Genomic DNA, 11,797 nt, shown 5'->3' on the forward strand with positions numbered 1-11,797 from the left:
TGCATGCTGAGCGGGCAAGTTGGTTTAAGTTCAGTAAAACCTGATGATGATGCGAAAAAAAGTATTAAGCTTCATAAACTGTTTGTACTCAGATATACTTTCTCAGTTTCAGATCTTCTGCTATTTTACTGAGTGGAAAGTCTTGAGCTAAAAGAGTTCAGGAAGAATAATGTTGCATTTCCTTATGTTTCAGGAAACACTTTTTATGGTAACTTGTCAGATTGTCTATAAACAAACCCACTTTTTTTTAGACATTAATAAAGCCTTCTTTTCTTCACATGGTATTTTACAGAAGAACACTTCAGAGGTATTAGATGTGATTGATTTTAACAAATCCTATTAGATTTGTATCAACTAGTTACATGTTCGATTCATAGTCCTTCGTGAATCATTGTCTTTTTATTTAAAAAGATGGCCTATTTTGAGCCTTTGTATAGGTACATTCCTATTTTAGTGACAAAAGAAAAACTTTAAAATTGTTCCAAACAGAAAAGTAATGGCTATCAGAAGTATGTTTTGTTTTAGTGTGAGTTACCATTACTATACTTGTTTATTTTAAAGGTGGACATTTAGCATTCAGTGCAGTTTTCAATAAAAAATAACAGAAGTTGACTAAGTAACTTTATTGCCCTGCCAAGAGGAACATATATCAGGTCCTGGTGGTTTTACAGATGGGTTTTACACACCCTGAAGGAAGAGATAATCCCAACTTGATAGAAACTATACTTTAAAACAGCATGTAAAAAAGAAAAACTTGCAATCCATTGTATGTATGTATTCTGTTTCAATAAAACCAGAATAAGGCCAGGCACGGTGGCTCATGCCTTTAATTCCAGCACTTTGGGAGGCCAAGGTGGGTGGATCACCCGAGGTCAGGAGTTTGAGACCAGCCTGACGAACAGGGTGAAACCCCATTTCTACTGAAAAAAAAATACAAAAGTTAGCAAGGCATGGTGGCAGGTGCCCATAGTCCCAGCTACTCGGGAGGCTGAGATGGGAGAATTGCTTGAACCCCAGAGACGGAGGTTGCAGTAAGCCGAGATGGCACCACTGCACTGCAGCCTCACTCTTACAGAGTGAGACTACGTAAAAAAATAAAATAAAAATAAAAACCGTAATATAAAATTATATTTAATACCACACTCCTGTGTGGACATTGAGGCATATAATTCAAATCATAGTTAGCAGATTATGCTCAACTAAAACAAGACTCAATATCTACAATAGAGTGTTCCTTTAATCAACCTAGAAATTCAAAGCAATGTCAATCAAATTATCAACAGGTGTTTTTAGTTTACTTTTTGAAACTTTACAATTTGATTTCAAACTTCTTACAAAGGAGCTACCAGAAATAGTCAAGTCATTTTGAAGTATAAAGAAGAATAACTTGCCCTATAGAATAATAAAATTTACCATAAAACTCAAGTAATCCAGATACTGGGATATTGGCACAATAGTAGATCAATAAATCTCTAGATGACTAGAACTGAAAGTGAGAATTCACATATACATAATAAAAAAGTAAAAATGTGGACAGGCAAGATACACATTAGTTTTAGGATTAACAATTTCCTTCTTGAGAAGGAGGGTGAGTAGTGAGTAAATATTTCAAAGGATATTTTTAAGAGCATATGGAATGTTATATTTCTTTAAGTAATCAAGTAAATATGAAAAAATTAAGGATTATTTATCTGCATGATGGGTGAATGGATATTTGTTAAATATTTTCTTCGTGACATTGAAATATTTCACAATACAAACAAATTGAAAACTCATTTACTACACTGGTAGTAACAGAACTTGAATTTTAGACTCTCCTCGGCCTTCAAGTATCTCTGTAAACTTCACTGTCTAAATATTACTTTTATCATTTATAAAATACAGCTGTCAGAATAGATCTGTAGCTTAAAGCCGTAGTCCATGCCTTAAGCCACAAATGACAATGTTCCTGTTTGTTCCAACCTATGTAATTTCCAGGAATTTCAATGGGCCTTGACTTTTAGCTGTATTTATCAGTCAGCCTTTATTTGTCAAATAAGTAACTACAGTTCTTAACTCCACTTGCTTATTCCTCCAAGAAGGAGGCAATTATCATGCCATCTTCAATGTAATGCACTAACTGGTCCTGAATGGTTATCATTTCCAAGTTTATCCTCATCTAATTATGGCAGCATGCCCATAACTTCACATATCCCTTTGGGAAAACAGCAAATGTATACTGGGTTCCATTCAAAACATTGCAAACAGAGCCTGGCTAGACTGCAATTCTGTATTGAAAAGAAAGCATTAGCTAGGCCTGCAGAGACATGCCAGTCCCTGGTTGATTCTCTCACCCTTCCTGTACAGTCTTTTCTATATACGATACAGCTGAAGCAAATGAAGATACCATCTTGTTTAATCCTCCACTCTTAACTTCCAGAGTGTCTCTTTGCATAATGACCAGATAGGACTATTAAAAGGGGATTTAGTGGGAAATAATACTCCTACTATAACCATTCTCTTAACCAGAGGAGTGATCTCTTGTTGCCCTCCAGGTAAGTTGTTACTTAGCATGATCAATTAAAACTAGGAAAAGGACAGGCTTAGACAATATCCCTTAGACAATATTCTAATATCCTTTAGAATAAAGACAACATGACCATTTACTCATTATATCCATTCCAGTATTGCATTTTAGTAAAGCTGCTGAGACTTCAGGGTAATCACTCCAGTTATTTGTAATGCAACCCAATTTGGAAGTCAACCCATTCTTTAATCTCCGCCTATACAACATTTCCATAAGCTCCTTTCATCGTTGGGCCTTTCATAGCACCATCCTTATGCCCCCATGGATTACTGTACCTTGAGCTGTACCATACCTTGCAGAATTAAAGTGCTTTGCATACCATTCACTTTCCGCTTCACTCAAATTGTTACTTAAGACCCAGGATTCCCCACCAGGAATTGGACAACTGGGTGAGCAGATCATGGGCTCTCAATCCTTTACAGATTCTATTACTTTAATTGAGGGTAAAATCAGCCCTGGTTCAAATATTTTTTTTCATTCTAAACCTCAGTCCTTATAAATTAACTTGAATTTCTCAAGGCCTTGGGGTATAAGGAGAATGGATCATGTCATCTCCATTTAAGGGTGCTGAGTTTTTTTCTGGCAGGCACTTCCGTTACTGGGGTTACATTTGAGCTTGTCAGGCTTGGTTTTATTCTTTACTATGGTAATCAATTTCAGTTTCTAACTTAATCCTTAGGCATATGTCCTTATTTTGGAGTTTGATCCTTAGTTTTAAAACCTTTCCTTTGTGGAGTCTCAATAGAATGTCCAAGGTGCTCAACCAGGCTGCTTCACTCTTCTGGGCTGGGAGTCACAGTCCCTGGGATCCTCACCGCAATAGCTCACTGTTAAGGCTCACAGGATCTCTTCCAGCACACCCACAACCCAGCCCAGGAGACCTGCTGAGGATCCACACGCAGACTTCCTGTCTCCCTCTGTGCAACTGCCTCTTCTCTGATATACCGGTTTCCCAAATCCCAGCTGCTTCAGGAGTCAGTGCTTCAACTGTGTCATCTCAGTTCAGCAAGACCCCATTGACTTGAGCAGCACCTCCTGGCAACGTGCCCTGAAAGTGCCCAGGCAGAAAGGGTGATCAATGCGGTTCATACACTGTTTTCCCTTAAAGAGCATGGTTTTGCACTGCCTTTTGTTCAATGCAAGAAAACCATTGCCTCATATGTTGTCCGGTTTTATAGTCCCTCGTGACGGGAGGGCAAGAACAGTACCTGTCACTCTGTCAGGCTAGAAGTGGACATCTGACTGTCTTTTTCCAGTGTGATTTTTTTTTAAATAGCCCAAATTCTGTATATTTTCATGAAAGTGCCAGTAGATGTCAGCAAAAGGCAAGGCAGTGATACATGAATTTTATAGTGGAGGTCAAAACTTCAATTAGCAAAGTCAGAGTTCGGTCAAACATCTCAATTTTCTAATGTAATGACTCCACCTATAATTCTGTTTTGGGGGGTGGTAGGTGGGGTTGGATAGCTGGAAGTGAAAAGAAGAATCAGATCTGCCAGATTAACAATTGACCTGCAAGTCACTCAATTGCTCTGACCTGTCGTACCGGGCCCTGTGAATTCAAACCCAGAGGACTATTCACAGAAAAAAAATGCTAAGCAGTGATTTATTTAGTTCCATCTTGAAGGGGACAGTACCCTATTACACCAGATTTCTGAATAAGGTGGTGGCCTACAGGTGTGCCCCCAAGACTGACTAAACCTTAGACAGGCAAGTTCCTGTCTGTAGCCTGACCTTCTTTTGCTTACATTTAATTTATGTAACATGTGAGTTCTTTTTCTGCCCCTTTGAGATGTAAATCTTTTAAAAATTTTCTTGCCAGTTTTATATTGCAGGACTTTCTCAAGAACTTGGGACCATTCCTTTGAAATGTAGTCATAAGGGAAGATAGCTCCTTCATCTCCCAGTTTCTGTCAGAGAAGAGAAGCCTAACTTCAGTGGACCAAGTTATAAAACTACCTTCTGCCACGAAGATATGGAAATGTTTATTTTTCATTTAAGTAATGCCAATTAGCAAACATAGATGCCCTATAATCTTCCTACTCCACCTCTTAAAGAGTATCCAGCCCTTTGTTTCAGCAAAAGTGAGCTCAAACTGAGTTTTGGACTTTCTCTCGTATTGCCATAGCCTTGAACAGTCTTCCTTTACCTGTTTGTGCAACTTTGGCTCTAGCATACCAAACTGGATTTATTTAAAAATCTTTAAGTTATCCTTTGCAAAAAAACTGTGGTATTCAGCATACTTAATATTATGCAGGCGTTCAAGATAGGCTCTGAGTTTTTGAATGTGAAGTATTTGTGTGTGTGAAAATGTATGAATTCCTTGTTCCTGCAAAAAATTTCTATGACTATAATAATGATTGATCAGATCAGTGAATATACTAAAAACTACTAAATTGTACACTTTAAATGGTAAATTGTACTATAACTCAAGCAATGGGTGGGTTCATCCACCCAATTACCACATCCAAGGAAGATTTAACAAGAATTTATTACTTGCAACAAGTAAGGAGGACATGGAAATAACTCCCCAAAGCAGTACCTCTCCAAACAAAGGGGAAAGCTGGGCTTTTATTGGGCTAATAACTGAATCATTGCATGCAGAGGTACAGTAAAGACAGTGCAGGTGCAGCAGTTGCTGATCATGCTTCTACATATGTCCTGTGGATAGAAATGGTAAATAAGCTCCTCCTTGGGCTGGGTTTTTAATATGGTAATGAGGAGGATTCATCAAAAGTTTATCTCCTACTTAGGCATCTCTGAATCCAACTGGTTTTTGTTTTGCTGAGGTTGGGCTTCTTCCTAGGATTTTTTGAAACAACAAAAAAGGTGCAACAGCTACAAATACGTGATTCTTCATAGTGTATACCTGAAAATGGGGACCCTGGGTTACAATATGATACGTGAATTATATCTCAATGAATCTGTCTTGCCTGTAACTCCAGCACTTTGGGAGGCCAAGGTGGGTGAATCATGAGGTCAAGAGATCAAGACCATCCTGGCCAACATGGTGAAACCCCATCTCTACTAAAAATACAAAAATTAGCTGGGCATGGTGGTAGATGCCTATGGTCCCAGCTACTCTGGAGGCTGAATCAGGAGAATCACTTGAACCCAGGAGGCAGAGGTTACAGTGAGCCCAAGATCGCACCACTGCACTCCAGCCTGGCGACAGAGTGCCAAAAAAAAAATAAATAAATAAAGAATGGTAGAAAGTGTAGAGTCCTGGTAAAATAAGTAAGCAACAAAAAGGAAGTGGACCCAGGTGGGGAACAATTGTTCTGAGAGATGGCTAACACAAACAACTTGCTGGCACAACATCCTGTTCCCAAATATCTCACTCCACATGCAGCCTCAGCAGCACTAACTGATCTGTATGTAACCCTTCCAGCATGACCCTATAAAACTTCCCTCCAGCCCCTGTCTCCTTGCGGACAGCCCCTTCTCTACTGTGCTGCCCACTGCACTCTTACAACATTTCTCGGTACTTTCTCTAATAAACCTGCCTTTCTTTACACACAACTGTCTTGGTAAATTCTTTTACTGCCCACAATGCTGGCCCCTGCCAGTTGTACCCGAAACATGAAGCGTTTAAGGAGTATGGTGATTGTTAGCTAAACTAAAGCCTAAAACATGCAAGGTGGGAATTTTTTTAGTGGTAACAAAATTCATAGTTTGTGTTGTTATTTCACACATTAAAGGATTCCTTTGTCTTTTACATGTTTCAAATGCTTTCAAAACATTGTTTAGATAATTATACAACTCATAAAACAGTGGCTTGTGAAAATTAAAAATGGCTAAAATTAAATTAGTTGATTATGCGTGCTAAGGAAGTTTGCTTACTAAGCAATTCTTTAAAGTACGTTGTGTTTTTAAAAAGTGAAAAAAAGTCATAACTTTAGCAGCTTCTCAACAGGATTCTTGAACTCCCCAGAACCACCGATCAACTTGAGCAAAAATTATATTCTCTTCTTAATAATTGCTAGATGTATGTGGCTTTAAGATATATCTTTGCTAAAAGCTACGGACATTTCATTGACTCCATGCTGTGAAAGCAGTGTTATTGTACACTGTGAGTCTAGTTGTAGAAATCATTTGTTATACACAAGATTTTATAATAACCACCTTATAATACAGCATTCTTCCAGTGTAATAAAGCCAAAATATAGCTATTTTCTTATAAATTATTTGTTAAAAACAACTGGAAAAAAGCAAAAGTGTGCAGTGAGTCTGCCATATGTGAAATTGCTCTTAAATTTTTACTTTGAAATCAAAGTTTTAATGGTTATATATTAATTTATTCACTAAACCCTGTGTACAGCAGAAGCTATTGTGTTACTATTTTACTTGGAACTGAATAGTATTCTAAAATGATTTGACCACCTTAACCATGTCACACTTATGCCATAAAATGAATCTGGATGAATTTATTATATTCCTTTTTCTAATCGTAAGTAAAGACAGTACTCCTGTGATTTTTTTATGAATACAAATGTATATATGTACACACACATACATATGTGTGTATGTACATACATGCATAAATACAGTGTATATAAATATATATGCATATATATCCAGATATACATTTAAATATAAACATATGTATGTACCTTAACTTAGATACATCTTTCTATGACCACTTTTTGTAGACTCATTTGTTTGTTACCTAATCATGATGAATAAAATGTGGCTAAATTTTTCTTAAGGAAGTTTTCTATTTAAAATCTTTAAAAAATAATTACTAATGTTTTGTTACAGAACACTTAAGTATAAAGACTCTAGATATAAAACCGCTAATCCATAGAAAATATATACCTATCTTAAATACAAAACTTTAAGATTTTAATATCTTCCCATAAATACCTAAGCAGTTCATGAAATCATCTTGAAAACAACATGAGTTTAAGAACATGTTATTTCCTTAAATCAGTTACAATGATGTAACCATCTATTTAAATAAATAAAACCAAAATATTCTCTTTTCATCCATACTGAATTCTATTCTCCGGGTCACAAAACTGACAAATTGACTTTGAGAACTGTGTTAAACAAGCTAGTGGACAATTACTACTTAAAGAGGACAAATGATTCTTTTTGGATGAAAATGACAGTTCTACCAGTCATTTTGTACAAATAGTAAAAGAATGTTTGTGAGAATAAAAATATTAACTACAACTTGATATAGGCTATTCTTTAAATTTCCAATTGTCAATTCCATATAACTAGCTATTAAAAGCTGTGTTCATTTAATGTCTCAAGTGCTGCAAAACATTTTAAAATTTCAAAAGTGCATTTTATTGAAATAAAATATTGTATTAGAGAAAAAATTAAAAAAAAATGTGTTGATATTGTGTAGGTCAGTTGACGTTTTAAGGGCAGGTGGTAGGTAACTCTCTAAATAAAAGGAGAAAATTCTGCTACTCCATATACATTGCAAATCCAGGTTTAATCAACTTCCACAAAACCACTTTACCTTATGTATTAACATATGAAACATGTACATTATATATGAAAGTAAGTTTATTATTTAGATTAACATAAAAAAGAAAAAAATAAGAAATGTGATGTAGGTTTAAATGCTTGTAGGTTTCTAATAATAGCTTGAAGATAAACCATGAAAATAATGTGCTAGGTTGTATTCAAAATTCTGATTGATATTTAGGTTGAAATGATAATTATAAAATAGTTTAGCACTCTCACACTCAATTGTGTCAAGATTAACTTTACTCCAAAGTTGGGCATTGTTTCCAGCCACTCTGCCTGTTGGCATTTATTCAGAATGATGGTAAGCTGACTGCTGACTATTAGCACATCTAAAAAACATGAAAATGCAAACACTGCAAATGTAACATTAATGTATATGGTATATGTATAATTTTCTGTCATTTGACACATAAGCTTAAAAAGTTTGTATGATTACCTCAGTTTCAACTAAATTTAGGACTTAGTTTGACCCACAAATTATCCAACATTCTTATAACCAACGATCTCTACTCCCAATCCACCAACTCTCTCAGAGTCTCTTTGGTCTGTGGTGCTCACCTTTTTGTTCATTAAAGCCCTCACAGAGAGAGACATGCATAAACATCCTATCATCCAACCCTTCTCAAAGCCTTTCTAGAGATCCTTCCAGTTGGCATCAGGAGACTCTGGCTATCATGGACTCTACCCATTCTTACTATTACTGGTTTGTTTGAACAGTAGATATTTCTTTCATTCTTTGGTTAGCTTCCATTCATTAGTTCATTTTTCATTTATCAGATTGAGGAGCAAATTTGGTTTTCTTCAGATTTGTTAATTATCTGAACCTTATACATATTTCTTGCATCTGAAACACATTTTCTTCTCTGGCATTCTCCAGGTCAATACGTACACTTTCATTAATTATCTGCATATATACTGGACAAAGCTTTAAATGAGGTACAATCTGTTTTCCACATTTTGCCCTGAGAAAATGGCAACCTCTACCTTAATTACAGGTTATTTTTTTTTTGCAATCTTTTGTGTCTGTTAAATAGAACTGAACCTAACTTCTACAAATTCTCACATTTTTCAACATTTATTTCTCCCATGAAGGAGGCAAATTTAACTTTTCAAAAAGCATTTTCCTACATCTAAATAAATTAAAAGAATATCATCTCTGACAGTCCTTGAAATTCCTGTGATGAGTAGAGGAAATTTTATGAAATTCACTGGTGTAGAGCTGAACACCTGCTTTAAAAAGGAGTGGGAATTAAACAGTTGGAACAAATGGACACAGGGAGGGGAACATCACACACTGATGCCTATCACGGGGTAAGAGGCAAGGGGAGGGAGAGCATTAGGACAAATATCTAATGCATGTGGGGCTTAAAACCTAGATGATGGGTTGATAGGTGCAGCAAACCACCATGACACATGTATACCTATGTGACAAACCTGCACATTCTGCACATGTATCCCAGAACTTAAAGTAAAATAAAAAATAAAAATAAAAAAGGGGATTTAGTTTACTTCATACTAATATGTGTTCCTTGTACATCACTTTGCTTAAATTTCTCTGATATCTGTAGCAGAGCATATGAAAATAACCTGTAGTAATAGCATTTTGACATTGCAGCCTCCGTGGACCTGCATGCACAGGAGACTATGACTTGCTTTTATATCTTATATTATTGCCTTTTCTACATGAATGATACAAGTTTTTTGAATATTTAACTTAAAAGTGCTCACTTTTCACAAATTGTTAAAATGTTAAGAGATCTATTTATTGACATGAGAGATAGATATAAGCTTGTGTTCCATTTGTGGTAATTCATTGAACTATAGGCTTATATTGTGTGCACTTTTCTATATGATTGCTTTACCTCCATTAAAAAAATAAGAAAAAAATACCATTTTCAGCTATTATGTAATAGTTTATATCAGCCTAACAATGCTACACATCTACTAGGAGCAATTAGAAAACCTGGGTAAAATACAACAAAACATATTTTTGGAGGCATTGTGGAGCTGCTAAGGCAGCCTGAAATTCAGAAGTCAAGCTTCAGGAGAGAACAGAATCTCACTGAAATGATATTAAAATTAGCAATCCACTTTTACCCTTGGACCATTTGGTGATTCTTGGAGTGGATTGAATGGCTAACTAGTCATCAGAGTTTTGAGCAAATCATACTGCAGTAATATGCAAAAATTGGAGTTCAGGGATCTTAGGGCTTAAATCCTTACTGGAGGAGCCAAGCTTCCTGAAAACAGGGAGGCATAGAGAAGGGAGCCCAACACCTGGAAGTTTCCCCGTCACAGAAGTTACTCTTCAGGCAAAAGGTTAAGAAGTCAAACAAATAGTTAAGGAAACAGTAGAATACATAAATATATTTCCTAGCTCTGTCTTCCTAGAAACAATGATAGCTTAATAGCACAAGGTATACCTAGTACTCAAAGCTTGATTTTAAATACCGGTCTCCAATAAAAGGAACGATGAATGCTTAGAGAAATGGCTGGTTTTAGGGCTTGAACAGGAAATGTACAACACAAGCCTGGAACAACTTGTGATGACAGAAAACCCGGAAGTAAGACCCAAAACAAACAAAAAATTAATAAGGGAAGAAAGCATGTCAAATGGGCACAGGATCACATAATCCACTGGAAGGACTTCCCAATGGCCAAAGCTGAGACAGTCTGGGTAATAAAATAAACATTGGTAGTATTAGATTATAGCCTGTAAAATAAGATAAACTCACATGAATCCCTTCTGATATACGTGAATAATTAAATGGGGAAAAAGGACTTTACTTACATTAGAAAAAATGAGGGAACTATAAAGTCACCATTAAACAAGCACCAAAATAATTGTTGTTGCAGGTAACATCAATGGATACTAAAATTAGTGGACAAAAGTATGATGAAAAACAGGATATTTCATGGTCTCAAAGTATTTCTCATGTGTTACTTTGCTGTGAAGAAACCTGGCAGATGCCACCTTAGTGATGGGATCAAAGTTAATATTGCAGTAATAGGACATATCAACAATATAATATGATTCACTGGAAAGGTATATTCTCATTGCTGTGGTATTCTTGCCAAATGTTTATAACCTCAATCTTATCACGAGAAAACATCAGGCAAACCCAAATTGGGAAGCACTTAATAACCGAATAGTATTCTCCAAACAAACCAAGGACATGAAAAACAACAGAAGACTGAATGCCTGTCCAGTATTGGAGGAGAGCAAGAAGACACCCACATGCAATGATCCTGGATTGAAAAAGTACAAAAAATGGACCTTATTAGGAAAGTGGTAAAATACAAATAAGGTATATAGATTATATCAATACTAATTACATAATTGCAATAATTACACTGTAGTTATGTAAGATGTTAGCATTAGGGGAAGCTTGATGAAATATACAGGAGAACTCTCCATTCTATTTTTGCAAATTATCTATTAAAATTTTATAAATAAAAATTACATTTTCCAAATAAAAATTTTAAAATAACATGCCACAGGGTGTATAGTGATGCAATGTATTCATGAGTTTTTTGATGCTTATGTTTAGAAATACTTTATACTCTAGTGTTCTAAACCAACGATCAGCAAACTGCTTTGTGTAAAGGGCAATTAGTAAATATTTTAGGCTTTGAGGCCCATAAGTTCTCTGTCTCAAATATTCCAGCATGCTATTGTAATATGAGAACAGTTATAGAAAGTATGTAAACAAATGGATATGGTTGTGTTCCAATAAAACTGTA

The sequence above is a fragment of the Pongo pygmaeus genome, chromosome 17 (genome assembly GCF_028885625.2).
Source record: "Pongo pygmaeus isolate AG05252 chromosome 17, NHGRI_mPonPyg2-v2.0_pri, whole genome shotgun sequence".
Classification (NCBI taxonomy): domain Eukaryota; kingdom Metazoa; phylum Chordata; class Mammalia; order Primates; family Hominidae; genus Pongo; species Pongo pygmaeus.